Raw genomic sequence first — 27,709 nt, 5'->3', positions numbered from 1 at the left:
ACAAATGATAATGACGCTTGAGCTTATAATTTATTTTGACAAGTTTTCAGCTAATCTGTAGCTGTATGTATTTAATCCAAGGTCACCATAAGGAAATTCAATATTTTTATGATAAATCTTCAATAATAACTCACCTAAAGGAAGTCAAAGTAACCATAATTTGTGAATAGCATGTAAATGTAACTATATAGTTTTGACCTTTTTGTTTGTTCTTAAAGCATAATATACTACAATCAACTTAAAATATCTCGAGTAGGGGTGCCCGGGTGGCTCAGTGGTTGGGCGTCTCTCTTTGGTTCAGGGCATGACCCCAGAGTCCCGGGATTGAGTCCTGCATCGGGGTCCCTGCAGGGAGCCTGCTTCTCCCTCTGCCTGTGTCTTTGTCTCTATCTCTCATGAATAAATAAATGGAATCCTTCTTAAAAATATCTCGAGTAAAATAACTCCATTCTAGTAATTTAATACACTTGGATAAATACTTTTAAATATTATAAGATATAACAGTGATATTATGAGACAATTACGTATTCAATGTCAGTGAAGATATGAATGTATTGGTGATAAGAAAGAGCACTGAAATATTTTAATTTGGCAATTATTTTTACTTAATATATAAAACTTGGAGAGGAAATGTTAATGTAGAATATCAAAGGAGTCCAAAGCGTTCCAGTATCTTTCTCTTCTTTTCCTGAAATAAACATATTTGTCAAATTAGCTGGGCTAATTTTTCTAAAGAAAAAGAGGTTCACTAACATTTACAAATACTTAAAGAGTCATTGACACTACGTCTATATTTTGAGATATACCACTTGAGGAAAAACATATAAAATATGTACATATTAATGCTTTAAGACTTTTCTTTGTTAGTTCAGGTACAAATGCAAATAAAATACTCTACAGCTTTGTAGTAAAGGTTTCTCTGTCAAGTCATTTAGTTACAACAGCTTTTCTGGTCCTTCTGGAAACAAGTTATGATCAATGAAAACTATGAGTTTGCTGCTTACACTTTGGAAAGAAACAGAAGAAGCAGAATTTCACATCAAAAGAATAAAGAAAAATCAATTTTACTGTGGAATCTAACAAAGTTTAACTCTGCCTATAATGTGGTAAAACTATGTTATGTAGAAACATAACCATGGGATTTTCTGGTTTGTAACCTAAGTCAAGGTATGTAGCCAATAAACCAAATCATATGATAATGAAACTGTGAATTGTTTATACAGATTTCATAAGACTATCAGTCTTTGTAAACTTAATTACTGTATGTAATGATTTATTCAAGCTATCTTAATCTTTTTTTTTTAATATTTTTTCTTTATTTATTTATGATAGTCACAGAGAGAGAGAGAGAGAGGCAGAGACACAGGCAGAGAGAGAAGCAGGCTCCACGCACTGGGAGCCCGACGTGGGATTCGATCCTGGATCTCCAGGATCGCGCCCTGGGCCAAAGGCAGGCGCCAAACCGCTGCGCCACCCAGGGATCCCTATCTTAATCTTTATCATATTTAATTATCAAGGAAGGAGTTTATTACTTGGAATTGCATAGAATTACATGCTGTGATATACTAACTACAAAAGTACAATGCATACCTTAAAAAAGGATTTTTAAATTCCTTTCCCATACAAGATTATATTTAATTGGTTAATTTTTATTATAACCAGATATACATATTTATTTTGCATTCTTTTGTGTTCATAAGGAAAGGTAGACCAACCAATCTGTATTATTAAAAGAAACAGGTGAAGTAGATATAAAAGAAAAACTAGGAGTAGAAAGAAAAATAGAAACTTCCTTAGAAAACTGAAATTTGAAAACTCGCTAGAGCAGTTAAGTCCAGTAATTCAGGGAAATATAAGACAAAAGGGCAATTTACAGATAAAATGACTTGCAATTCATTAAAGATAGTAGCAACAACAGTTTAATGCCTTAAAAAACATCAGCCATTAAAGGAATTACAGGATGAGTGTTTCTAACAATGAAAAGCTACTAAATTTTAAAAACTGATATTGTATGAATTTAGTCAAATTTGTGTTACATTCTTGATTCTTTTTCTAGTATATATTAGTATGGTTAGAATCATGAGGCTCAGGCATAGGGTCTTACATTACACATCACTTGAGTAGCTACTGCACTTCATCTAACAATCAAGTGATGAGTTACAGCTGTGTTCTGAAACATTTCAGGATGGTAAGAAATCAATAAATTCTCTAAATCTCTTTCATAACTCAATAATCTTACTCCATGTATCTCCTCGTTCAATCTTAAAAACTGATATATTTCCTCCAAAACTAGTAGCAAATACATAATCATAATCGTATGTTCAAATGGATTTGAATAAAGTGGTATGTTAAGACTAGCAAAGCTCAACTTCTTTGTTCTATAGAATTTCACCTAAAAATCTGTAAGTATTGATTCTAATTCCTATGACCATGATGTGGCTACCCATCTGGTAAACTGAGGGTGTTAATTATTAAGCCCAACTAGTCTGCTATCCTTCCATCTTCTACTATGCAATATTTCTCAGATGAAGTAAAATTCTTCTCATTCATTCTGTTTTTCAAAACTTCAAATAAAAGTTTGCATTAAACTGTAAATCCTTGTGGAATAATACATAGGAGATTTTATTTAGGAAGGATATATTAGATGCTTAACTTAAAGCCATGGAATGAACTCTCCCCTTCCTTTGCTTGAATGTGAACAGTGCTTAGAAAGGAAACAGAGTGAGGTATGTACAGTGTATGTACAGTGTATGTTACCTCCAATCTCTAGTGAAAAAATTAGTCATAAAACAGTGCTTATAAATATCTTTTTAAAAGTTACATGTTACATATCACATTGTTTTACACCCTAAAACAAAGGCTGTGTCTTTGTTCTCACTGCAAACTTAAATATCTTTATTGCTACCATATAAACAATTCAGTTTCTGATTTCAAAACTGATTAACTTAAATACTGATTAATAGTAAAGGAAATTTGATTATGCTTTAATCGTTACAGTTGAATAAAACAAGACACTCATATTTATAATCATAGACTACTGATGCATATTAATCCATACTACTAATGCATATTAATTCAGCATACTAAAATATTTAAGTAGTAAATAAGGGAATTTTAAAAAACTGGAATCTCATTCTTATGCACATAGTATCAGAAGAGGTCCAAATATTACCTATTAAAAATTAAAAGAGATTTTCAAATTGTTCTACGACTGAGTGGTTTGAATTTTTCCAGATTTTTTAATTTTTTTTAATTTTTTTTTATTTTTATTTATTTATGATAGTCACAGAGAGAGAAAGAGAGAGAGGCAGAGACATAGGCAGAGGGAGAAGCAGGCTCCATGCACCGGAAGCCCGATGTGGGATTCGATCTCGGGTCTCCAGGATCGCGCCATGGGCCAAAGGCAGGCGCCAAACAGCTACGCCACCCAGGGATCCCGAATATTTCCAGATTTTAAAAAATCCATTAAAAATACAAACTCAGATCCTATATATGACATGTTTACACAAAATGGAAGATCTTCAATGTATTAGTTTGGGTGTCAATGGAGAAAGATTAAGAGAGAGGTGGAGAGGGACAACAGACACAGACATTGAAGTAAAAATTTTTGTTTGATCATTTCTGCATACTTTCCAGATTCTTATGATAGTACAATTTAGGAAAGTAGAGTTCTAACAGAGCAACTGCACAACACGGAGAGTGTGCCAAGTTCCCTAAAGGGCTGCAGCGTACGCACACATTGACCCGGGAGTAGCTCGGAGGGGCTCGGATGGCGGATCCGGGGAGAGGGGGCTGCGTGTCCCGGGCGCAGCTCGGAGGCGGCTCCGGCAGACGAGGAGGCTCTGTGCGGAGGGGGATGCGCGGCTCCAGGAGCAACTCGGAGGGTGTCGGGCAGCGGCTTGGCGGAGAGGCGTCTGCGCAGCCGGGAGGGCGAATCCGACAGCGCTGGCCCCGGAGCACTGGGCGCCGGGGACACAGCCCAGGATCCGGCCTCCCCCGGAGACAGGCAGAGGCTGGGAGGGCCCAGGACAGCAAGGACGCTCCTGCCCGGAGCTGAGTAGATCAGGGGCCCCGCCCCCAGAGCATCCAGGCCCTGCAGACTGAGAGCTCCTGAGTTACTGCAGGAGCTGAATCCAGGGCTCCAGAGCTGGCTGCCGCCACGGTGGTTGCTCCTCCTGGGGCCTCAAGGGGTAAACAACCCCCACTGACCGTTGCACCAGGCAGGGGGCAGAGAAGCTCCCCCAAGTGCTAACACCTGAAAATCAGCAAAACAGGCCCCTCCCCCAAAAGACCATTAGACGGACAAGTTCCAGGGAAAGTCAAGGGAATTAAAGTATACAGAATCAGAAGATACTCCCCAGTGTTTTCTTTTCTTTCTTTTTCTTTTTTCTTTTTCTTTTTTTTTTTTTTGCTTTTTTGCTTGTTGATTTCTGTTTGCTTCCCCCACCGTTTTTTTCCGTTCTTTCTTTTTCTGTCTCTTTTTCTTCTCTTTTTTCTTTCTTTCTTCCTTTTTTCCTTTTTCTTTTTCTCTTTTCTTTCCTTCTATCTCTCTTCTCTTTTTCTCCTTTTCCCAATACAACTTGTTTTTGGCCACTACACAGTGAGAGAAATGACTAGAAGGAAAACCTCACCTCAAAAGAAAGAATCAGAAACAGTCCTCTCTCCCACAGAGTTACAAAATCTGGATTAGAATTCAATGTCAGAAAGCCAATTCAGAAGCACTATTATACAGCTACTGGTGGCTCTAGAAAAAAGCATAAAGGACTCAAGAGACTTCATGACTGCAGAATTTAAATACAATCAGGCAGAAATTAAAAATCAATTGAATGAGATGCAATCCAAACCAGAAGTCCTAACGACGACGGTTAATGAGGAGGAAGAAAGAGTGAGTGACATAGAAGGCAAGTTGATGGCAAAGAGGGAAACGGAGGAAAAAAGAGACAATTAAAAGACCATGAGGTTAGATTAAGGGAAATAAACGACAGCCTGAGGAAGAAAAACCTATGTTTAACTGGTGTTCCCGAGGGCGACGAAAGGGCCAGAGGGCCAGAATATGTATTTGAACAAATCATAGCTGAAAACGTTCCTAATCTGGGAAGGAAAACAGGCATGCAGATCCAGGAAATAGAGAGATCCCCCCATAAAATCAATAAAAACTATTCAACACCTCGACATCTAATAATTAAGCTTGCAAATTCCAAATATAAAGAGAAGATCCTTAAAGCAGCAAGAGACAAGAAATCCCTGAATTTTATGGGGAGGAGTATTAGGGTAACAGCAGACCTGTCCACAGCGACCTGGCAGGCCAGAAAGGGCTGGCGGGATATATTCAGGGTCCTAAATGAGAAGAACATGCAACCAAGAATACTTTATCCAGCAAGGCTCTCATTCAGAATGGAAGGAGAGATAAAGAGCTTCCAAGACAGGCAAGAGCTGAAAGAATACGTGAACTCCAAACCAGCTCTGCAAGAAATTTTAAATTTTAAAATCTTAAAATTCCCCTTTAAGAAGAAGTCCAGTGGAACAATCCACAAAAACAAGGACTGAATAGATATCATGATGACACTAAACTCATATATTTCTTTTTTTTAATATTTTTTTCTTTATTTATTTATGATAGTCACACACAGAGAGAGAGAGAGAGAGAGAGAGAGAGAGGCAGAGACACAGGCAGAGGGAGAAGCAGGCTCCATGCACCGGGAGCCCGACGTGGGATTCGATCCCGGGTCTCCAGGATCGCGCCCCGGGCCAAAGGCAGGCGCTAAACCGCTGCGCCACCCAGGGATCCCTAAACTCATATCTTTCAATAGTAACTCTGAACGTGAACGGGCTTAATGACCCCATCAAAAGGCGCAGGGTGTCAGACTGGATAAAAAAGCAGGACTCATCTATTTGCTGTCTACAAGAGACACATTTTAGACAGAAGAACACCTACAGTCTGAAAATAAAATGTTGGAGAACCATTTACCATTAAAATTGAAATATTCAAATTGATCCTCAAAAGAAAGCAGGGGTAGCCATCCTTATATCAGATCAACTAAAATTTACCCCGAAGACTATACTGAGACTTGAAGAGGCCCAATATATCATACTTAAAGGATCTATCCAACAAGAGGACTTAACAATCCGCAATATATATATGCCCCGAATGTGGGAGCTGCCAAATATATCAATCAATTAATAACCAAAGTGAAGAAATACTTAGACAATAATACACTTATCCTTAGTGACTTCAATCTAGCTCTTCCTATACTCGATAGGTCTTCTAAGCACAACATCTCCAAAGAAACGAGAGCTATAAATGATATATGGGACCAGATGGATTTCACAGATTTCTACAGAACTTTACTTCCAAACTCAACTGAATACACATTTTTCTCAAGTGCACCTGGAACTTTCTCCAGAATAGACCACATGCTGGGACAGAAATCGGGTCTGAACTGATACCAAAAGATTGGGATCATCCCCTGCATATTCTCAGACCATAAACCTTGAAATTAGAACTAAATCACAACAAGGAGTTTGGAAGGACTTCAAACACGTGGAGGTTAAGGACCATCCTGTAAAAGATGAAAGGGTCAACCACGAAATTAAGGAAGAATTAAAAAGATTCATGGAAACTAATGAGAATGAAGAAACAACCGTTCAAAATCTTTGGGATGCAGCAAAAGCAGTCCTAAGGGAGAAATACATCGCAATACAAGCATCCATTCAAAACCTGGAAAGAACTCAAATACAAAAGCTAACCTTACACCGAAAGGTGCGAGAGAAAAAAACAGCAAATAGATCCTACACCCAGCAGAAGAAGAGAATAAATAAAGATTCAAGCAGAATTCAATGAAATCGAGACCAGAAGAACTGTGAAACAGATCAACAGGGATCCCTGGGTGGCGCAGAGGTTTGGCGCCTGCCTTTGGCCCAGGGTGCGATCCTGGAGACCCGGGATCGAATCCCACATCGGGCTCCCAGTGCATGGAGCCTGCTTCTCCCTCTGCCTGTGTCTCTGCCTCTCTCTCTCTCTCTGTGACTATCATAAATAAATAAAAATTGAAAAAATAAAAAAAGAAACAGATCAACAAAACCAGGAGTTGGTTCTTTGATAGAATCAATAAGACAGATAAACCATTAGCCAGCCTTATTAACAAGAAGAGAGAGAAGACTCAAATTAATAAAATCATGAATGAGAAAGGAGAGATCACTAACAACACCAAGGAAATACAAACGATTTTGAAAACATATTATGAACAGCTATTCGCCAAAATTAGGCAATCTAAAAGAAATGGGCGCATTCCTGGAAAGCCACAAACTACCAAACTGGAACAGGAAGAAATAGAAAACCTGAACAGGCCAATAACCATGGAGGAAATTGAAGCAGTCATCAAAAACCTCCCAAGACACAGGAGTCTAGGACCAGATGGCTTCCCAGGGGAATTCTATCAAAAGTTTAAAGAAGAAACCATGCCTATTCTACTAAAGCTGTTTGGAAAGATAGAAAGAGATGGAGTACTTCCAAATTCGTTCTATGAGGCCAGCATCACCTTAATTCCAAAACCAGACACAGACCCCACCAAAAAGAATTACAGACCAATATCCCTGATGAACATGGATGCAAAAATTCTCAACAAGATACTAGCCAATAGGATCCAACAGTACATTAAGAAAATTATTCATCATGACCAAGTAGGATTTATCCCCGGGACACAAGGCTGGTTGAACACTCGTAAAACAATCAATGTGATTCATCATATCAGCAAGAGAAAAACCAAGAAACATAGGATCCTCTCATTACATGCAGAGAACAGCATCCATTCCTGATCAAAACTCTTCAGAGTGTAGGGATAGAAGGAACATTCCTCAACATCTTAAAAGCCATCTACAAGAAGCCCAGAGCAAATATCATTCTCAATGGGGAAGCACTGGGAGCCTTTCCCCTAAGATCAGGAACAAGACAGGGATGTCCACTCTCACCACTGCTATTCAACATAGTACTGAAAGTCCTAGCCTCAGCAATCAGACAACAAAAAGACATTAAAGGCATTCAAATTGGCAAAGAACAAGTCAAACTCTCCCTCTTTGCCGAAGACACGATACTCTACTAGAAACGCCAAAAGTCTACACCCCAAGATTCCTGGAACTCATACAGCAATTTGGTAGCGTGGCAGGATACAAAATCAATGCCCAGATATCAGTGGCATTTCTATACACTAACAATGAGACTGAAGAAAGAGAAATTAAGGAGTCAATCCCATTTACAATTGCACCCAAAAGCATAAGATACCTAGGAATAAACCTAACTAAAGAGGTAAACGATCTATACCCTAAAAACCATAGAACACTTCTGAAAGAAATTATGGAAGACACAAAGAGATGGAAAAATATTCCATGCTCATGGATTGGCAGAATTAACATTGTGAAAATGTCAATGTTACCAGGGAAATTTATACGTTTAAAGCAATCCCTATCAAAATACCATGGACTTTCTTCAGAGAGTTGGAACAAATTAATTTAAGATTTGTGTGGAATCAGAAAAGACCCCGAATAGCCAGGGGAATTTTAAAAAAGAAAACCATGTCTGGGGGCATCACAATGCCAGATTTCAGGATGTACTACAAAGCTGTGGTCATCAAGACAGTGTGGTACTGGCACAAAAACAGACCCATAGATCAATGGAACAGAATAGAGAACCCAGAAGTGGACCCTGAACTTTATGGTCAACGAATATTCGATAAAAGAGGAAAGACTATCCATTGGAAGAAAGACAGCCTCTTCAACATATGGTGCTGGGAAAATTGGACATCCACATGCAGAAGAATGAAACTAGTCCACTGTCTTGCACCAGACACAAAGATGAACTCAAAATGGATGAAAGATCTAAATGTGAGACAGGATTCCATCAAAATCCTAGAGGACACAGGCAACACCCTTTTTGAACTCAGCCACAGTAACTTCTTGCAAGATACATCCACGAAGGCAAAAGAAACAAAAGCAAAAATTTACTATTGGGACTTCATCAAGATAAGAAGCTTTTGCACAGCAAAGGATACAGTCAACAAAATTCAAAGACAACTTACAGAATGGGAGAAGATATTTGCAAATGATGTATCAGATAAGGGGCTAGTTTCCAAGATCTATAAAGAACTTCTTAAACTCAACTCCAAAGAAACAAACCATCCAATCATGAAATGGGCAAAAGACATGAACAGAAATCTCACAGAGGAAGACATAGACATGGGCAACATGCACATGAGAAAAAGCTCTGCATCACTTGCCATCAAGGAAAAACAAATCAAAATCACAATGAGATACCACCTCACACCAGTGAGGTTGGGGAAAAGTAACAAGGCAGGAAACAACAAATATTGGAGAGGATGTGGAGAAAAGGGAACCCTCTTACACTGTTGGTAGGAATGTGAACTGGTGCAGCCACTCTGGAAAACTGTGTGGAGGTTCCTCAAAGAGTTAAAAATAGACGTGCCCTACGACCTAGCAATTTCACTGTTGGGGATTTACCCCAAAGATGCAGATGCAATGAAACACCGGGACACCTGCACCCCGATTTTATAGCAGCCATGTCCACAATAGCCACACTGTGGAAGGAGCCTCGGTGTCCATCGAAAGATGAATGGATAAAGAAGATGTGGCTTATGTATACAATGGAATATTACTCAGTCATTAGAAACGACAAATACCCACCATTTGCTTCAACGTCGATGGAACTGGAGGGTATTATGCTGAGTGAAGTAAGTCAGTCGGAGAAGGACAAACATTATATGTTCTCATTCATTTGTGGAATATAAATAATAGTGAAAGATAATACAAGGGAAGGGAGAAGAAATGTGTGGGAAATATCAGAAAGTGAGACAGAACATGAAGACTCTTAACTCTGAAAAAAAAAAAGACTCCTATCTCTGGGAAACGAACTAGGGGTGGTGGAAGGGAAGGAGGGCGGGGGGTGGGGGTGAATGTGTGACAGGCACTGAGGAGAGCAGTTGACGGGATGAGCATGGGGTGTTATAATGTATGTTGGCAAATTGAACATCAATAACAAATTTATTATTAAAAAAAGAAGAAGAAGAAAAAACAAAATAAATAATGTATGTGTAATGTGAAAAAAATTAAAATTAAAATTAAAAAAAGGAATAAGCAGGGTGAGCTGCAGAGGGAGAGGGCGAAGCAGGCTCCCCACAGAGCAGGGAGACCAGTGGAGGTCTCAAAGCAAGGCCCCTGGGAACATGGCCTGACCTGAAAGTAGGGGCCTCACTGACTGAGCCACCCAGTGCCCTACCTTGATCTTATCGTTCATCCGAGTGGTCGAAATGTGGGTGGATCCATTCATCCCATGCGGCGGCCATGAACATGTCACATCTAACCAACTGTGGACATGGCGTGCCTAGGACAGGTAGATTGACTGTCTAACACTCTGATTAGAATTGAGACTGAGACAGTGTATCTACTGTATTCTTCCAATGATCTTAGTGCTTAGAAATGTGTCTGCAATCCTAGGCGCTTTATCTCTATTCTTGGAGAAAGGAATCCCAACCAGAACTTTCCATCTACTGAGTGGAACTTGAGCTGCTCTGCCTTCCTCCAGTGACCTCTGATCTGGGCACATGAAGGACAAGGAACAGGGCCAGTTAGATGGAATCCCAGAAGTCTTTTGCAAACAGGAAAACGGCCTGCTTTCCACGTGCTTCTGTGCACCCAGGGTGCCACAGGCCCATGAGGCTTGATGTGGAGAGCTTCTTCGCTGGCGAGAGACAGCTGCTCCACAGGAAGATGCCCAGCAGCCCTATCGACAAGGTTAGGCAGCAGAGAATTCTAGGCCATGTTTTCTGCTGTGATTGCCCACAGTAGCTCCATGAGGTTCATCCTCTTCCACAGCCCTTCTCAGAGGAGGAAAAGGAAGCTCAGAGAGGAGCAGTGACATTCCCAAAACATGCCAGTAGTAGAGGCAAGCCTCAGGCCCTGTGCTATGTATGGGGTGGTCACTCACCTGTGGAGCTGCTGGCCCAGGACCCTTTGGGCTTCGCTGAACACCTGGTAGACAGGGAAAACGACTGCGTTTTCTGAGAGGCTCCTCTTCTGGAAGGATCGCAGCAGGGACTGTACAAAAGTATCCATTCTGCCTTTGCGGTGAGTCCTCATGCTCCAGGCCTCATCTGTGGTCAGGGTGGATGATTCCTTTCCACACCAGAGGCACAAGGAGGGGCACTGTAGTCAGCTTCCAAGCCACAAGCCACTGGGAAGATCAGAGTCTGGCGCTCAGCCCAGAGACACCCATCCCCTCAGGAAGTTGTACAGGAAAAAGAATTTCAGGACCCACAGAGAAAAAGGTTTTAGGCTTCAAAGTACCATTGGTTGGTTGGGACGCAGGGTAGAGCAATGGAAACTTCCACACACATGAATAGCTGAGCAACACTCGCATTCTCTCAACTCAGAGCTTTTATGAAGACGAGTATTCCATGGAGTCATCCATAAACATCCAACTGCAGATAGAACACAGAGGGTTAGCACCTCAATTTTGCTCAACATCCCATAAATGGGGCCTGAAAAGAGACCACAGCATGGGCTGCATGGCATTTCCCCTAAGCTGATGTACCTTAATCTGTACCTGACATAGGGAGGAAGGAGCAGGGGAGAACACCTCTTTCGGCAGGCCCCAGGGGAGCCAGTTTTTTCTAGTCTGGGTGCTTGGCTTACCCTGATCATCTCTGGGTCCTGACTTTCACCATGAATGGGACTTGTTCTCAGCCCAGACTGGCCATTCTTGTAGTCGGTGGCCTGATGCACCTGTGCTTCTCGGGGGTAGATGGAGTAATTGAACCCTTGGAGCAACTCATCCAAGATTTCCTGTGTGGATCTCCACAAAAAAGACAGAGCCAGCCACTTGGGTCAGGCGGCATCAGAGGGCATCCACCCAAACTGGACATCCAGGATATGGCAGATCTAGCAACTTAAACAGTCTGTGGGGACACCCACGGTGCTCCTTGCAGCACGGCAGACATGGCAAGAGAATGCCATCATGTCAAGTGCCAAGGGCCTTCAATGGCTGAATCACTGTGGCAGACGGCCCCATTGATGGAGTACTACGAGTACCTCTACGGACACAGTTCATGACCCGTTGGGCCTGTAATTATCTGATGTGTTCTGGCACATGACACCTTAGGGATAAATATATGAAATGGCTTCATCCCACCCTTTTTTTTGTCTGAAAACACCCACTTTAGTGTGATTTTTTGTGAGGCCTGCAGACGTTGTGCAACGACAGTGGAGCTGCGTTCTACACAGGATACCTGGGGCGCGTGGGTGAAATAAGGAAAATGGTAGTGAAACGCAAAGACACTCAGTGCTCTGAGTGAAAAACAAACCACCCCCACTCCTCAAAAGCATGAAATCTATTCTGCACCATTCCAACCTAGGGGAACAGTGCCTTATCACCTCAGATGTAGCCGGAGGTTAGCAGTGGAGGTTCAGGTCTCTTTGCATTGGGCCTGTGCGACACTCGTGTGGAAACACTACGGGAGGGCCCCAGGTTTATCTCCATGTTGGTGTGGTGGCCATCTTGCTGTGGAGAACCCTCTTCCCATTCTCACCTCAGAACAGCACTGTGCCTTGTTTGCCTGGTACACCTGATCATTGTCTAGGGAGTTAGAAGAGTTGAAGCCACAGAACATCTCCTCCAAGATCTCCTGGGTGCAGCTCTGCAAATACAGTGCCCCGTATGTACAGGGCCAAGAGACATTAGGGTACTCCCTCCACATCACAACAAGGGGACATCCCCTTTAGAAATCGTGTTCTCTGCTTCACATCACAGGGGCATCTGAAGGGACATCTGGAAATGAGAACCCAGATGAAAGACACTCTTGTGCTCATGGCTTACATACTTGAAGTTGAGCTTAGCCCTCAGCACTCACCTTCTCATCTTGCCTACTATGACCTGGTGTCTGAACACCAAAGATGTGTCAGGCTTACAAACCGTGACACCTGGTTTCTGCCCAGGAAGGGCATGTTCCTCTCCTCTGTCCCCTCCTCACACACACAAACACACACACACACATACACACACACACATACACACACAGTCTCAAACAACACACCGTCTTACATGCATGAAAACGGAAACACACTCAATGAGGGTTAAAGAGGTGCGAGCCCCCTCAGCTGAGATTACAGTGTGGCCTGCTCTCCATTGGCCTCCCCCAAGGTGCCTTGTGGTACCTGTTGAAGTCTCCCGCACATAACCAGAAGCTTTTGAAAGAGGGCCGAACTGACGTCCATAGTGGCATGAACATCTCTCTTTCTGGACTCTCCTAAGCCAAGAGCCACTGAAAGTAGGGCAACAGCAACAGAACAAATTTTTCTCTAGTTAAGTGAGCTGGAAAGAGGGACATTGTTCAATGCAGCTTCCTGGTTACCAGAGTTCTAAATCTGTTACACGCTTGTCCCCAAGGAAGTGATGTCACATTTTCAAGATTCCAGCCCGTGGGCCCCTCCCTTCAGTCAGACCTATCCAGAGCCCCTTCTTGGCAGATGACTGCTTGCCCCTCGTTATCTTGTAAACTTTACATCCGCAGCCAAAAATGCCATAGCTAGAACTCTCTGAAAATGCAAGGAAGGTCCTACTTTTCTGGACACGGAGCTGAATTCAGACCTCATTTTCTGTGCTTGCCTTTCCAGATCTGTGACCTATCTAACCCACCGTGTCTCTCATATCGACAGGATCCCAACCTGCACAGTGATCGGATAGTCAGAATCATCTTCCTAGGGACATCATTGGGGGTCTATGAATGATATCTGCAATGCACGTGAGCTGGTGCCCTGTGTATCTGAGGCGCAAATTTTCAGGATGGTGGATTGACATGAATAGGTGAGATGTGGCATGGAGTACCAGTGAAAGTGGCCTGGGTTCCACTGTTTTCACTTGACCTCCGGCCTCATTTCAATGGGGGCACCATGATGGGGTGGGAATGCTCTAAGATGCAGACATGGTGATCTTCTGTAGTCAAACCATCCAATTTTTCCTGTTCTATTTTGAATGAGACAGAGGTGCCTCTTTCTGGGCTCTGGGGGTCACAGCCTTCACCATGGCTCCCAGCGATAATGACCTGTGGCATAAATATCCCTGTGTCACTCCGAGGTGCTTCATGACTGGTTCCTGACCAACACAATACATCCAACTCAATGGCATGTCATATCTAATTTCCAAATTGATCTATGTTTAAGGTTAGGGTTAGGCCTCAGGGTTAGGGTTGCGTTAAGCTTCAGGGTTAGGTTTAGGATTAGGGGTTAGGGTGAGAGTTAGGGTTAGGTTTCAGGTTTAGGGTTAGGGTAAGGAGTTGGATTAGGGTTAGGCCTCAGGTTAGGGTGAGGGTTAGGCCTCAGGTTTAGGGGTGAGAGTTAGGCCTCAGGGTTAGAGTTAGGGGTTAGGCTGAGGGGTTAGGGTTAGGGGTTAGACCTAGGGATTAGGGCTAGGTTTAGTGTTTAGGGTTAGGGTGAGGTTTAGGCCTGGGGTCAGTGTTAGGGTTAAGCCTAAGGGTTAGGGTTCAGGTTTAGGCCTCAGGGTTAGGCCTCAGGGTTAGGTTAGGGTTAGGCCTCAGGATTAGGCCTAGTGTTAGTCCTCATGGTTAGGCCTTAGGGTTAGTTTTTGGCCTAGGGTCAGGGTTAGAGTTAGGCCTTAGTGTTACGGTATAGGCTTAGGCCACAGGGTTAGGCCTCAGGGTTAGGCCTAGGGGTTAGGCCTAGGGGTTAGGCCTCGGGGTTAGGCCTAGGGGTTAGGTCTCAGGGTTAGGCCTCAGGGTTAGGGTTTAGGGTTAGCCCTCATGTTTAGGTTTAGGGGTTAGCCGGAGGCGTTAGTGTTAGGGGTTAGTCCTAGGGGTTATGGTTATGATTAGGGTTTAGGGTTAGGGTTAAGGTTAGCACTGGGGTCCGTGTTAGCATTAGGACTAAGGGTTAGGGTTTAGGTTGAGGCCTCAGGGTTAGGCTTCAGGGTTAGGCCTTAGGTTTAGGGTTAGGCCTCTGGCTTAGGCCCCAGGGTTAGGCCTTAGGGTTCGGCCTCAGATTTAGGCCTCAGGATTAGGTTTAGGACTCAGGGTTAGGGTAAGACTTAGGCCTCAGGATTAGGATTTAAGTTTAGGCTACAGGGTTACAGTTATGGGTTAGGGTCAGTGTTAGGCCTCAGGGTTAGGGGTTAGGACTCAGTGTTAGGGTTAGGGTTAGGCCTCAGGTTGAAGGGTTAGGACTCAGGGTTAGAGTTAGGGTTTGCCCTTAGAGTTAGGCCTCAGATTTAGGGTTAGGGTCTGGGTTAGGGTCAGGGATAGGCCTCAGGGTTAGGGTTAGGGTTAGGGATAATCCTCAGGGTTAAGCCTCAGGGATAGGGTAAGGGTTAAGCCTCAGTGTTAGGGTCAGGGTTAGAGTAAGGGTTAGGGTCAGGGTTAGGCCTCAGGGTTAGCCTCAGGGATAGGGTCAGGATTAGGCCTCAGGGTTAGGGATCAGGGTTAGGAAATGTCATGCTTAGGCCTTATCCTACATTCCCTGTGCGGATCTCTACAAAAATGACAGAACCAGCTGCTTGGGTCAGGAGGCATCAGAGGGCTTCCACCCAAACTGGACTTCCAGTATATGGCAGATCTAGAAACTTAAACAGTCTGTGGGGACACCCAAGGTGCTCCTTGCAGCACAGCAGACATGGCAAGAGAATGCCATCATGTCAAGTGCCAAGGGGCTTCAATGGCTGAATCACTGTGTCAGATGGCCCCATTGATGGAGTACTACGAGGACCTCTATGGACACAGCTCATGACCCGTTGGGCCTACAATGATCTGATGTGTTCTGGTCATGACACTTTAGAGATAAACATAGAGAATGGCTTCATCCCACCCTTCTTTTTGTCTTACATCACCCACTTTAGTGTGATCTTTTGTGAGGCCTGCAGACGTTGTGCAACGACAGTTGAGCTGCGTTCTACACAGGATACCTGGGGTGCGTGGGTGAAATAAGGAAAATGGTAGTGAAACGCAAAGACACTCATTGCTCTGAGTGAAAAAAACAAACCACCCCCACTCCTCAAGAGCAAGAAATCTATTCTGCACCTTTCCAACTTAAGAGAACAGTGTCTTATCACCTCAGATGTAGCTGGAGGTTAGGGGTGGAGGTTCAGGTCTCTTTGCATTTGGGCCTGTGGGGCACTAGTGTGGAAACACTACGCGAGGGCCCCAGGTTTCTCTACATGTTTGTGTGGGGGCCATCCCTCTGTGGAGAACCCTCTTCCCATTCTCACCTCAGATCAGCAGTGCTCCTTGTTTGCTTGGTGCACCTGATCATTGTCTAGGGAGTTAGAAGAGTTGAAGCTGGGATCCCTGGCTGGTGCAGCGGTTTAGCGCCTGCCTTTGGCCCAGGGCGGGATCCTGGAGACCTGGGATCGAATCCCATGTCGGGCTCCCGGTGCATGGAGCCTGCTTCTCCCTCTGCCTATGTCTCTTCCTTTCTCTCTCTCTCTCTCTGTGATTATCATAAATAAATAAAAATTAAAAAAAAAAGAAGAGTTGAAGCCACAGAACATCTCCTCCAAGATGCAAGGCATCTCCTCCAAGGGTGCAGCTCTGCAAATACAGTGCCCTGTATGTACAAGGCCAAGAGACATTAGGGTACTCTCTCCACAACACAAGGGGACATCCCCTTTAGAAATCGTATTCTCTGCTTCACATCACAGGGGCAGCTGAGGGACATCTGGCAAGGAGAAGCCAGATGAAAGACACTCCTGCGCTCATGACTTACATACTTGAAGTTGAGCTTGACCCTCAGCACTCACCTTCTCATCTTGCCTGCTATGACCTGGCGTCTGAACACCAAAGATGTGTCAGGCTTCCAAACCGTGGCAGCTGGTTTCTGCCCAGGAAGGGCATGTTCCTCTCCTCTATCCCCTCTATACACACACACACACACACACACACACACACAGTCTCCAACACACACACCTCTTACACATACACAAACTGATACACACTCAATGAGGGCTAAACAGGTGCGAGCCCCCTCAGCTGAGATTACAGTGTGGTCTGCTCTCCATTGGCCTCCCCCAAGGTGCCTTGTGGTACCTGTTGAAGTCTCCTGCACATAACCAGAAGCTTTGGAAAGAGGGCCGAACTGACGTCCATAGCGGCATGAACATCTCTCTTTCTGGACTCTCCTAAGCCAAGAGCCACTGAAAGTAGGGCAACAGCAACAGAAGGTCTTGTTCTCCTGACCGGCTCCAGTTAAGTGTGCTGGAAAGAGGGACATTGTTCAATGCAGCTTCCTGGTTACCAGAGTTCTAAATCCGTAACACGCTTGTCCCCAAGGAAGTGACGTCACTTTTTCAAGATTCCAGCCCGTGGGCCCCTCCCTTCAGTCAGACCTATCCAGAGCCCCTTCTTGGCATATGACTGCTTGCCCCACGTTATCTCGTTAACTTTACATCCTCAGCCAAAAATATCATAGCCACAACTCTCTGAAAATGCAAAGAAGGTCCTATTTTTCTGGACACGGAGCTGAATTCAGACCTTTCTTTCTGTGCTTGCCTTCCCAGATCTGTGACCTATCTAACCCACCGTGTCTCTCATATAGTTCATAGGTTCCCAACTTGCACAGTGATAGAAGAATCAGAATCTTCTTCCTAGGGACATCATCGGGGGTCTATGAATGATATCTGCAATGCACGTGAGCTGGTGCCCTGCGTATCTGAGGTGCAAATTTTCAGGATGGTGGATTGACATGAAGAGGTGAGATGTGACATGGAGTACCAGTTAAAGTGGCCTGGGTTCCACTGTTTTCACTTGACCTCCGGCCTCATTTCAATGGGGACACCATGATGGGGTGGGAATGCTCTAAGATGCAGACATGGTGATCTTCTGTAGTCAAACCATCCAATTTTTCCTGTTCTATTTTGAATGAGACAGAGGTGCCTCTTTCTGGGCTCTGGGGGTCACAGCCTTCACCATGGCTCCCAGCGATAATGACCTGTGGCATAAATATCCCTGTGTCACCCTGAGGTGCTTCATGACTGGTTCCTGAGCAACACAATACATCCAACTCAATGGCATGTCACATCTAATTTCCAAATTGATGTATGTTTAAGGTTAGGGTTAGGCCTCAAGTTTAGGGTGAGGGTTAGGCCTCAGGTTTAAGGATGAGGGTTAGGCCTCAGGGTTAGGGTTAGGGGCTAGGCTGAGGGGTTAGGGTTAGGGGTTACACCTAGGGGTTAGGTTTAGGGTTAGGGTTTAGGTTTAGGATTAGTGTGAGGCTGGGGGTCAGTTTTAGGGTTAAGCCTAAGGGTTAGGGTTTAGGTTTAGGCCTTCGGGTTAGGCCTCAGGGTTAGGGTTAGGGTTATGCCTCAAGGTTAGGCCTCAGGATTAGGCCTCAGTGTTAGGCTTCAGGGTTAGTCCTAAGGGTTAGTTTTAGGCCTAGGGTCAGGGTTAGGGTTAGGCTTCAGGGTTATGGTTTAGGGTTAGGCCTCAGGGTTAGACCTAGGGGTTAGGCCTCAGGGTTAGGCTCAGGGTTGGGGTTCATTTTAGGGTTAGGTTTAGAGTTAGGGTCAGGGTTAGGGTTAGGGTTAGGGTTAGTCTCAGGGTCAAGGTTAGGGTCAGGGTCAGGGTTAGGGTTAGAGTTATGCACCAGGGTTAGGGTTAGGGTAAGGGGTTAGGGTTAGGGTTAGGGTTATGGCTCAGGGTTAGGGTTAGGTTTATGCCTCAGGGTTAGGATTTAGGGTTAGGTCAAGGCGTTAGTGTTGGTGTTAGGCCTTGGGTCAGGGTTCGGATTAAGGTAAGGTGTTAAGGTTAGTGTTAGGGTTAGGCCTCACGGTTAGGGTTATGTTTAGGCCTCAGGGTTAGGGGTTAGGTTTAGGCCCCATGGTTACACCTTTGGGTTAGGTCTCAGGTTTATGTCTCAGGATATGGTTTAAGACTCAGGGTTAGGGTAAGAGTTAGGCCTCCGGGTTAATATTTAGGTTTAGACCTCAGGGTTATGGTTTGGGTTAGGGTCAGTGTAAGGCCTCAGGGTTAGGGGTTAAGACTCAGTGTTAGGGTTAGGGTTAGGCCTCAGGGTTTGGGTAAGAGTTATGCCTCAGGGTTAGGGTTTAGGGTTAGGCCGACGGGTTAGGGTTGGGTTTAGACCTTGGGGTCAAGGTTAGGATTAAGTAAGGTATTAAGGTTAATGTTAGGGTGTGGCCTCACAGTTAGGGTTATGGTTAGGCCTCAGGGTTAGGGGTTAGGTTTAGGCCTCAGGGTTAGGGTTTAGGGTTAGGCAACATGGTTAGGTTTAGGGGTTAACCAGAGGGGTTAGGGTTATGGATTAGTCCTAGGGGTTATGGTTATGTTTAGGGTTTAGGGTTAGGGTTAGGGTTAGGGTTACCACTGGGGTTAGTGTTAGGATTAGGACTAAGGGTTAGGGTTGAGGTTTAGGCCTCAGGGTTAGGCCTCAGTGTTAGGCCTTAGGTTTTGGGTTAGGGAGGGGCCTCAGGCCTAGGCCCCAGGATTAGGCCTTAGGTTTAGGCCTCAGGGTTAGGTTTAGGACTCAGGGTTAGGGTAAGAGTCAGCCTCAGGGTTAGGATTTATGTTTAGGCCTCGGAGTTACGGTTTCGGGTTAGGGTCAGTGTTAGGCCTCAGGGTGATGGGTTAGGACTCAGTGTTAGGGATAGGGTTAGGCCTCAGGGTTAGGGGTTAAGCCTCAGGGTTAGAGTTAGGGTTAGGCCTTAGGGTTAGTCCTCAGAGTTACGGTTAGGGTCTGGGTTAGGGTCAGGGTTAGGCCTCAGGGTTAAGCCTGAGTTAGGCCGAGGGTTTAGGGTTAGTGTTAAGCCTCACGGTAAGGCCTCAGGGTTAGGCCTCAGGGATAGGCCTCAGGGATAGGCCTTAGGGTTAGATTTAGGCCTCAGGGTGATGGTTAGGGTTAGGCTTCAGGGTTAGGGTTTAGGTTTAGGCCTCAGGGTTAGGCCAAGTTTTTTGGCCTCAATGTTAGGGGTTAGGGTTAGGGTTAGGCTTCAGGGTTAGGGGTTTAGGTTAGGCCTCAGGGTTAGGTCTCACGGTTAGGGTTAGGTTTAGGGTTAGGGTTAGGGTTAGATTTAGGTTCAGGGTCAGGGTTAGGGTTAGGGTTATGGCAGTGTTAGGGTTAGGGTTAGGGCCAGGGTTAGGTTCAGGGTCAGAGTTAGGGTCAAGTTTAGGGTTAGGGTCAGTTTTAGGGTTAGGGTCAGGTTCAGGTTCAGGTTTAGGATCAGGGTCAGTGTTATTGTTAAGGTTAGGGTTAGGCCTCAGGGTTAGTGGTTAGGGTTAGGCCTCAGGGTTAGGGTTAGTGTTCTGCCTCAGGTTTAGGGATTAGGTTTAGCCCTCTGGGTTAAGGGTTAGGGTTAGTCCTCATGGTTAGGGTTAGGGGTTAGGCCTAGGGGTTAGAGTTAGGATTAGGGTTAAGGGTTAGGGTTAGGTTTAGGCCTCAGGTTTAAGCCTCAGCATTAGGCCTCAGTTTTAGGCCTCAGGGTTAGATTTAGGACTCAGGGTTAAGCCTAGGGTTTAGGCCCCAGGGTTGGGTCTCATGGTTAGTTTTAGGCCTCAGGGTTAGGGTTTAGGTTTAAGCCTCAGGGTCAGGAGTGGGGTTAGGCCTCATGGTTAGGGTTTAGTGTTAGGGTTAGTGTTAGGTCTGGGGCTTAGGGGTTATTGTTAGGCCCCAGGGTTAGGCCTCAGGGTTAGGGGTTAGGGTTAGGGTTAAGGTTAGTGTTCGGGTCAGGATCGGGGTCAAGGCCAGGGTCAGGGTCAGGGTTAGGTGTATGGTTTGGCCTCAGGGATAGGGTTTAGATTTAGGCCTCAGTGTTAGGCCTAGGGGTTAGGCCTCAGGTTTAGGGTTAGGCCTTAGCGTTAGGCCTCAGAGTTAGACTTCAGGGTTAGGTTTAGGCCTTAGGGTTAGGGTTAGGCCTCAGGGATAGGGTTTTATTTTTAGGCCTCATTGTTAAGCCTAGGGCTTAAGCCTCAGGGTTAGGGGTTAGGGTTAGGGTTAGGCCTCAGAGTTTGGGATTAGGGTTAGGGTTAGGCCTCAGGGTTAGGGTTATTATTAGGGTTAGGTTTAGGGTCAGGGTCAGATTTCAGTTTAGGGTCAGGGTTAGGTTTAGGGTGGGTTAGGGTCAGGGTTAGAGTTAGAGTCAGGTTCAGGGTTAGGGTGAGGGTTAGGGTCAGGATTAGGGGTAGGGTCAGGGTCAGGGTTAGGGTTAGGGTCATGGTCAGGGTTAGGGTTAGGGTCAGGGTTAGGTTTAGTGTTAGGGCAAGGGTTTGAGTTAGGCTTCGGGGTTAAGGTTAGCATAAAAGGTTAGGTTACGTTTAGGGTTCAGGCTTCAGGTTTAGGGTTAGGGTCAGGCCTCAGTGTTAGCGGTGAGAGTTAGGCCTCAGGGTTAGGATTTGGGGTTAGGCCTCATGGTTTGCGTTAAGAATTAGACCTCAGGGTTAGGTCTCAGGTTTAGGCCTCAGGGTTAGGACTCAGGGTTAGGCCTCAGGGTTAGGGTTAGGGTTAAGGCCGAGGGCTTAGTGTTAGGGGTGAGGCCTAGGGGTTAGGATTAGGGTTAGGGTTTAGGGTAAGGGTGAGGGTTAGGCCTGCGTTCAGTGTTAGGGTTAAGCCTAAGGTTTAGGGTTTAGGTTTAGACCTCAGGGTTAGGATTCAGGGTTAGGCCTCAGGATTAGGCCTCAGTGTTAGCCCTTAGATTTAGGCCTTAGGGTTAGATTTAGGCCTCAGAGTTAGGGTTAGGGTTGGGATTCAGGGTTAGGTTTTAGGTTTAGGCCTCAGGGTTAGGCCTCAGGGTTAGGCCTCAGTGTTTGGGATTACAGTTAGGGTTAGGGTTAGGCCTCAGGATTGGGGATTAGGTTTAGGCCTCGGGGTTAGGCCTCAGGTTTAGGGTTCGGGTTCGGTTTAGGGTTAGGGTTAGGTTTAGGGTCAGAGTCAAGGTTAGGGATAGGATCAGGGTTAGGTTTAGGGTTAGGGTTAGGGTTTGGGTGAGGGTCAGGTTTAGGTTTAGGCTCAGGGTCATGGTTAGGGTTAGGGTTAGGATTAGGCCTCAGGGTTAGCTTTAGGGTTAGGCTGAGGTGTTAGGCCTCGGGGTTAAGTTTAGGCCTCAGGGTTAGGGGTTAGGGTAAGGCTTCAGGGTTAGGGTTTATGTTTCGGCCTCAGGGTTAAGACTAGGAGTTAGGCGTCAGGGTTAGGGTTTAGAATTAGGGTTAGGGTTAGGCCTCAGGGTTAAGGTGAGGGTTAGGCCTCAGGCTTAGGACTCAGGGTTAGTCCTCAGGGTTAGGGTTAGGTTAGGCCTCAGTATTAGGGTTAATGCTTAAGCCTCAGGGTTTGGGTTGGGGGTTAGGCCTCAGGGTTAAGACTCAGGTTTAGGACTCAGGGTTAGTGTTTAGGTTTAGGCCTTAGGGTTAGGACTAAGAGTTAGGCCTCAGGGTTAGGGTTTAGGGTTAGGCCTCAGGGTAAGTCCTCAGGTTTAGGCCTCAGGGTTAGGTTTAAGACCCAAAGTTAATGTAACGGTTAGGCCTCAGGGTTAGGGTTTAGGTTTAGGGCTAATGGTTAGGCCTAGGGGTAGGCCTCAGGGTGAAACCTCAGGGTTAGGTTTAGGCCTCAGGTTTAGGGGTTAGGGTAAGGCTCAGGGTTAGGGCTAGGAGTTAGGCGTCAGGGTTAGGGTTTAGGGTTAGGGTTAGGGTTAGGCCTCAGGGTTAAGGTGAGGGTTAGGCCTCAGGATTAGGCCTCAGGGTTAGTTCTCAGGGTTAGGGTTAGGGTAGGCCTCAGTATTAGGGTTATGTGTTAGGCCTCAGCGTTTGGGTTAAGGGTTAGGCCACAGGGTTCAGGTTATGGGTTAGGGTCAGGGTAAAGCCTCAGGGTTAGGTGTTAGGCCTCAGTGTTAGGGTTAGGTTTAGGCCTCATGGTTAGGGTGAGGTGTTAGCCCGATGGATTAGGGTTAGGGGTTAGGCCTGGGGGTTACGGTAGGATTAGGGTTTAGGGTTAGGTTTAGGGTTAGGCCTGGGGTCAGTGTTAGGATTAGGACGAACCGTTAGGGTTTAGGTTTTGGGTTACACCTCAGGGTTAGGCCTCAGGGTTAGGGTTTAGGTTTAGGCCTCAGGGGAGGCCTAGGCGTTAGGCCTCAGGGTTAGGGGTTAGGGTTAGTGTTAGGGTTAGGCCTCAGGGTTATGGGTTAGGTTAGGCCTCAGGGTTATGGGTTAGGGTTAGGCCTCAGGGTTAGGCCTCAGTTTTAGGGTAATGGTTAGGATTAGGTTTAGGGTTAGGATCAGAGTCAGTGTAAGGTTTAGGGTAGGGTTAGGGTTAGGGTCAGGGTTAGGGTCAGGGTCAGGGTTAGGTTAAGGGTCAGGGTCAGGGTTAGGGTCAGGGTTAGGTGTAGGGTCACGGTTAAGGTTAGGCTCAGGATCAGGGTTAGGGTTAGGCCTCAGGGTTAGGGGTCTGGGTTAGCGTTAGGGTCAGGGTTAAGCCTCAGGGTAAGTGTCAGGGTTAGGACCAGTGTTAGGGTTAGGGTTAGGCCTCAGGATTAGGCCTCAGGTTTAGGCTTCAGGGTTAGACCTCAGGGTGAGGTTTAGGCTTCAGGGTTATGGTTAGGTTTAGGCCTCAGAGTTAGGATTTAGGTTTAGCCCTCAAGGTTAGGCCTAGGTGTTAGGCCTCAGGTTTAGGTGTTAGGGTAGGCCTCAGGTTAGCGATTAGGGTTAGGCCTCAGGGTTAGGGCTCACGGTAAGGCCAAAGGGTTAGGGTCCGGGTCAGGGTCAGGGTTTGGGTCAGGGTCGAGATAAGGGTCAGGGTCAGGGTAGCGTCAGGGTTAGGGTTAGGGTCATGGTTAGGGTTAGGGTCAGGGTCAGGGTTAGGGTCAGGGTCAGGGTTAGGGTCAAGGTTAGTGTTAGGGTCATGGTTAGGTTTAGTATAAGGGTCTGGGTTAGGGTCGGGGTCAGCGATAGGGTTAAGGTTAAGGTTAGGGTTAGGCTTAGGCTTCAGGGTTAGGGGTTAGTGTTAGTGTCAGGGTCAGGGTTAGGCCTCAGGGTAAGGCCTCAGGGTTAGGTCTCACGGTTAGGTTTAGGCCTCAGGGTTAGGGTTAGTGTTAGGCCTCAGGGATAGGGTTTAGGTTTAGGCCTCAGTGTTAGGCCTAGGTGTTCAGACTCAGGGTTAGGGGTTAGGGTTAGGGTAGGCCTCAGGGTCTGGGGTTAAGGTAGGGTTAGGCCTCAGGGTTAGGTTTAAGCCTCAGGGTTGGCTTAGGGCTAGGCCTCAGGGATAGGGTTCAGGCCTCAGGGTTAGGGTTAGTGTTAGGGCTCAGGGATAGGTTTTAAGTTTAGGCCTCAGTGTTAGGCTTTGGGGTTAGGCCTCAGGGTTAGTGATTAGTGTTAGGGTTAGGCCTCAGGGTTTGGGGTTAGGGTTAGGGTTAGGCCTCAGTGTTAGGGTTAGAGTTAAGGTTAGGGTTAGGGTCAAAGTCAGAGTTAGGGTTAGGGTGAGGGTTATGTTTAGGCTTAGGGTTAGGGTTACTGTTAGGGTAAGGGGTTAGGATTAGGGTTAGGTTTCAGGCCTCAAGGTTAGGGTTAGGGTTATGCCTCAGTGTTAGCAGTTAGGGTTAGGCCTCAGGGTTAGGGGTTAGGTTTAGGCCTCAGGGTTAGGGGTTAGGGTTAGGTCTCAGGGTTAGGGTTAGGGGTTAGGCCAAGGGTTTAGGGTTAGGGAGTAGGCCTAGGGGTTGGGGTAAGGGTTAGGGTTTAGCGTCAGTGTTAGGGTTAGGCCTGGGGTTTGTGTTATGGTTAGGCCTAAGGGTTAGGTGTCAGGGTTAGGGTCAGGGTCGTAGTTAGCCTCATCCTAGATTTTCTGTGCGGATCTCTACAAAAAAAGACAGAGCCAGCTACTTGGGTCAGGATTCAGAGGGCTCCCACCCAAACTGGGCTTCCAGGTATGACAGATCAAGCAACTTAAACAGCCTGTGGGGACACACAAGGTTCTCCTTGCAGCACAGGAGACATGGCAAGAGAATGGCATCATGTCAAGTGCCAAGGGCCTTGAATGGCTGAATCACTGTGGCAGACGGCCCCATTGATGGAGTACTACGAGGACCACTAAGGACATAGCTCATGACCCGTTGGACCTATAATGATCTGATGTATTCAGGCACATGACACCTTACAGATAAACATAGAGAATGGCTTCATCCCACTTTTCCTTTTGTCTTAAATCACCGTCTTCAGTGTGATCTTTTGTGAGGCCTGCAGACATTGTGCAACGACAGTGGTGCTGCATTCTACACAGGACACCTGGGGCACGTGTGTGAAATAAGGAAAATGGTAGTGAAACGCAAAGACACTCAGTGCTCTGAGTGAAAAAAAAACAAACCACTCGCACTCCTCAAAAGCATGAAATCTATTCTGCACCTTTCCAATCTAGGGGAACAGTGTCTTATCACCTCAGACACAGCCGGAGGTTAGGGGTGGATGCTCAGGTCTCTTTGCGTTTGGGCCTGTGTGGCACTCGTGTGGAAACACTACGGGAGGGCCCCAGGTTTATCTCCATGTTCGTTGGTGGCCATCTCTCTGTGGAGAACCCTCTTCCCATTCTCACCTCAGAACAGCACTGCTCCTTGTTTGCCTGGAGCACCCTATCATTGTCTAGGGAGTTAGAAGAGTTGAAGCCACAGAACATCTCCTCCAAGATCTCCTGGGTGCAGCTCTGCAAATACAGTGCCCCATATGTACAGGGCCAAGAGATATTAAGGTACTCCTTCCACAACACAACAAGGGAACATCCCCTTTAGAAATCGTGTTCTCGGCTTCACATCACAAGGGCAGCTGAGGGACATCTGGCAAGGAGAAGCCAGTTGAAAGACACTCTTGCGCTCATGACTTAACATACTTGTAGTTGAGCTTGGCCCTCAGCACTCATCTTCTCATCTTGCCTGCTATGACCTGGAGTCTGAACACCAAAGATGTGTCAGGCTTCCAAACCGTGGCAGCTGGTTTATACCCAGGAAGGGCATGTTCCTCTCCTCTATCCCCTCTACACACACACACACACACACACACACACATGCACAATCTCACATTAACACACCCTTTTACACATACACAAATGGACACACACCCAATGAGGGTGAAAGAGGTGCGAGCCCGCTCAGCTGAGATTACAGTGTGGTCTGCACTCCATTAGCCTCCCACAAGGTGCCTTGTGGTACCTGTTGAAGACTCCCACACATAACCAGAAGCTTTGGAAAGAGGGCCGAACTGACGTCCATAGCGGCATAAACATCTCTCTTTCTGGACTCTCCTAAGCCAAGAGCCACTGAAAGTAGGGCAACAGCAACAGAAGGTCTTGTTCTCCTGACCGACTCCAGTTAAGTGCGCTGGAAAGAGGGACATTGTTCAACGCAGCTTCCTGGTTACCAGAGTTCTAAATCTGTTACACGCTTGTCCCCAAGGAAGTGACGTCTCGTGACGTCAATCTTTTTCAAGATTCCAGCCCTTGGGCCCCTCCCTTCAGTCAGACCTATCCAGAGCCCCTTCTTGACATATGACTGCTTGCCCCACGTTATCTCGTTAACTTTACATCCGCAGCCAAAAATGCCATAGCCACAACTCTCTGAAAATGCAAGGAAGGTCCTACTTTTCTGGACACGGAGCTGAATTCAGAACTTTCTTTCTGTGCTTGCCTCTCAGATCTGTGACCTATCTAACCCACCGTGTCTCATATAGTCCACAGGTTCCCAACTTGCACAATGATAGAAGAATCAGAATCTTCTTCTTAGGGACATCATCGGGGGTCTATGAATGATATCTGCAACGCACGTGAGCTGGTGCCCTGTGTATCTGAGGCGCAAATTTTCAGGATGGTGGATTGACATGAAGAGGTGAGATGTGGCATGGAGTACCAGTTGAAAGTGGCCTGGGTTCCACAGTTTTCACTTGACCTCCGGCCTCATTTCAATGGGGGCACCATGATGGGGTGGGAATGCTCTAAGATCAGACATGGTTATCTTCTGTAGTCAAACCGTCCAATTGTGTCCTGTTCTATTTTGAATGAGACAGAGGTGCCTCTTTCTGGGCTCTGGGGGTCACAGCCTTTACCATGGCTCCCAGCGATAATCACCTGTGGCATAAATATCCCTGTGTCACCCCGAGGTGCTTGGTGACGGTTCCTGACCAACACAATACATCCAACTCAATGGCATATCACATCTAATTTCCAATTGTTTAAGGTTAGGGTTAGGCCTCACGGTTACGGTTAGGGTTAGGCTTCAGGGTTAGGGTTAGGGTTAGGGATTTAGGTGAAGGTTAGATTAGGCTTCAGGGTTAGGGTTAGGGTTAGGCTTTAGGGTTAGGGTGAGGGTTAGGCCTGAGGTCAGTGTTAAGGTTAAGCCTAAGGGTTAGGGTTTAGGTTTAGGCCTCAGAGGTAAGCCTCAGGGTTAGGCCTCAGGGTTAGTGTTAGAGTTAGGCCTCAGCATTAGGCCTCAGGATTAGGCCTCAGTGTTTGGCCTCAGGGTTAGGCCTTAGGGTTAGGTTTAGACCAAGGGGTTAGGGTTAGGGTTAGGCTCAGGGTTAGGCTTCAGGTTTAGGCCTCAGGGTTAGGCCTAGGGGTTAGGCTTCAGGGTTAGGGGTTAGGTTTAGTGTTAGGGTTAGGCCTCAGGGTTACGGGTTAGGGTTAGGCCTCAGGGTTCAGCGTAGGGGTTAGGGTTTGGGTTCGGGTAGGTTTAGGG

The 27,709-nt window shown here is 46.1% G+C and overlaps 1 long non-coding RNA gene across 5 annotated transcripts; it reads right to left on the bottom strand.

The window, feature by feature from the left end:
* Positions 1 to 573: 573 nt before the first annotated feature.
* Positions 574 to 27,011, bottom strand: LOC125755491 (uncharacterized). 5 transcript variants are annotated; one of them, XR_007412211.1, is made up of 6 exons: positions 26,192 to 27,011; positions 17,094 to 17,261; positions 16,277 to 16,497; positions 12,594 to 12,701; positions 10,994 to 11,486; positions 574 to 688 (listed from the first exon to the last, which is right to left on the bottom strand). It is a non-coding gene; the product is annotated as an uncharacterized LOC125755491 (long non-coding RNA). The 5 variants fall into 5 exon arrangements; XR_007412209.1 differs by lacking the exon at positions 26,192 to 27,011 and adding an exon at positions 25,582 to 26,130; XR_007412208.1 differs by lacking the exon at positions 26,192 to 27,011 and having other exon boundaries at positions 17,094 to 20,594.
* Positions 27,012 to 27,709: the final 698 nt, after the last annotated feature.

Source organism: Canis lupus, chromosome 7 (genome assembly GCF_003254725.2).
Source record: "Canis lupus dingo isolate Sandy chromosome 7, ASM325472v2, whole genome shotgun sequence".
In the NCBI taxonomy this organism is placed as follows: domain Eukaryota; kingdom Metazoa; phylum Chordata; class Mammalia; order Carnivora; family Canidae; genus Canis; species Canis lupus.
Note: the sequence above shows the minus strand (reverse complement) of the source record. Positions and strands in the feature narration are given on the sequence as shown.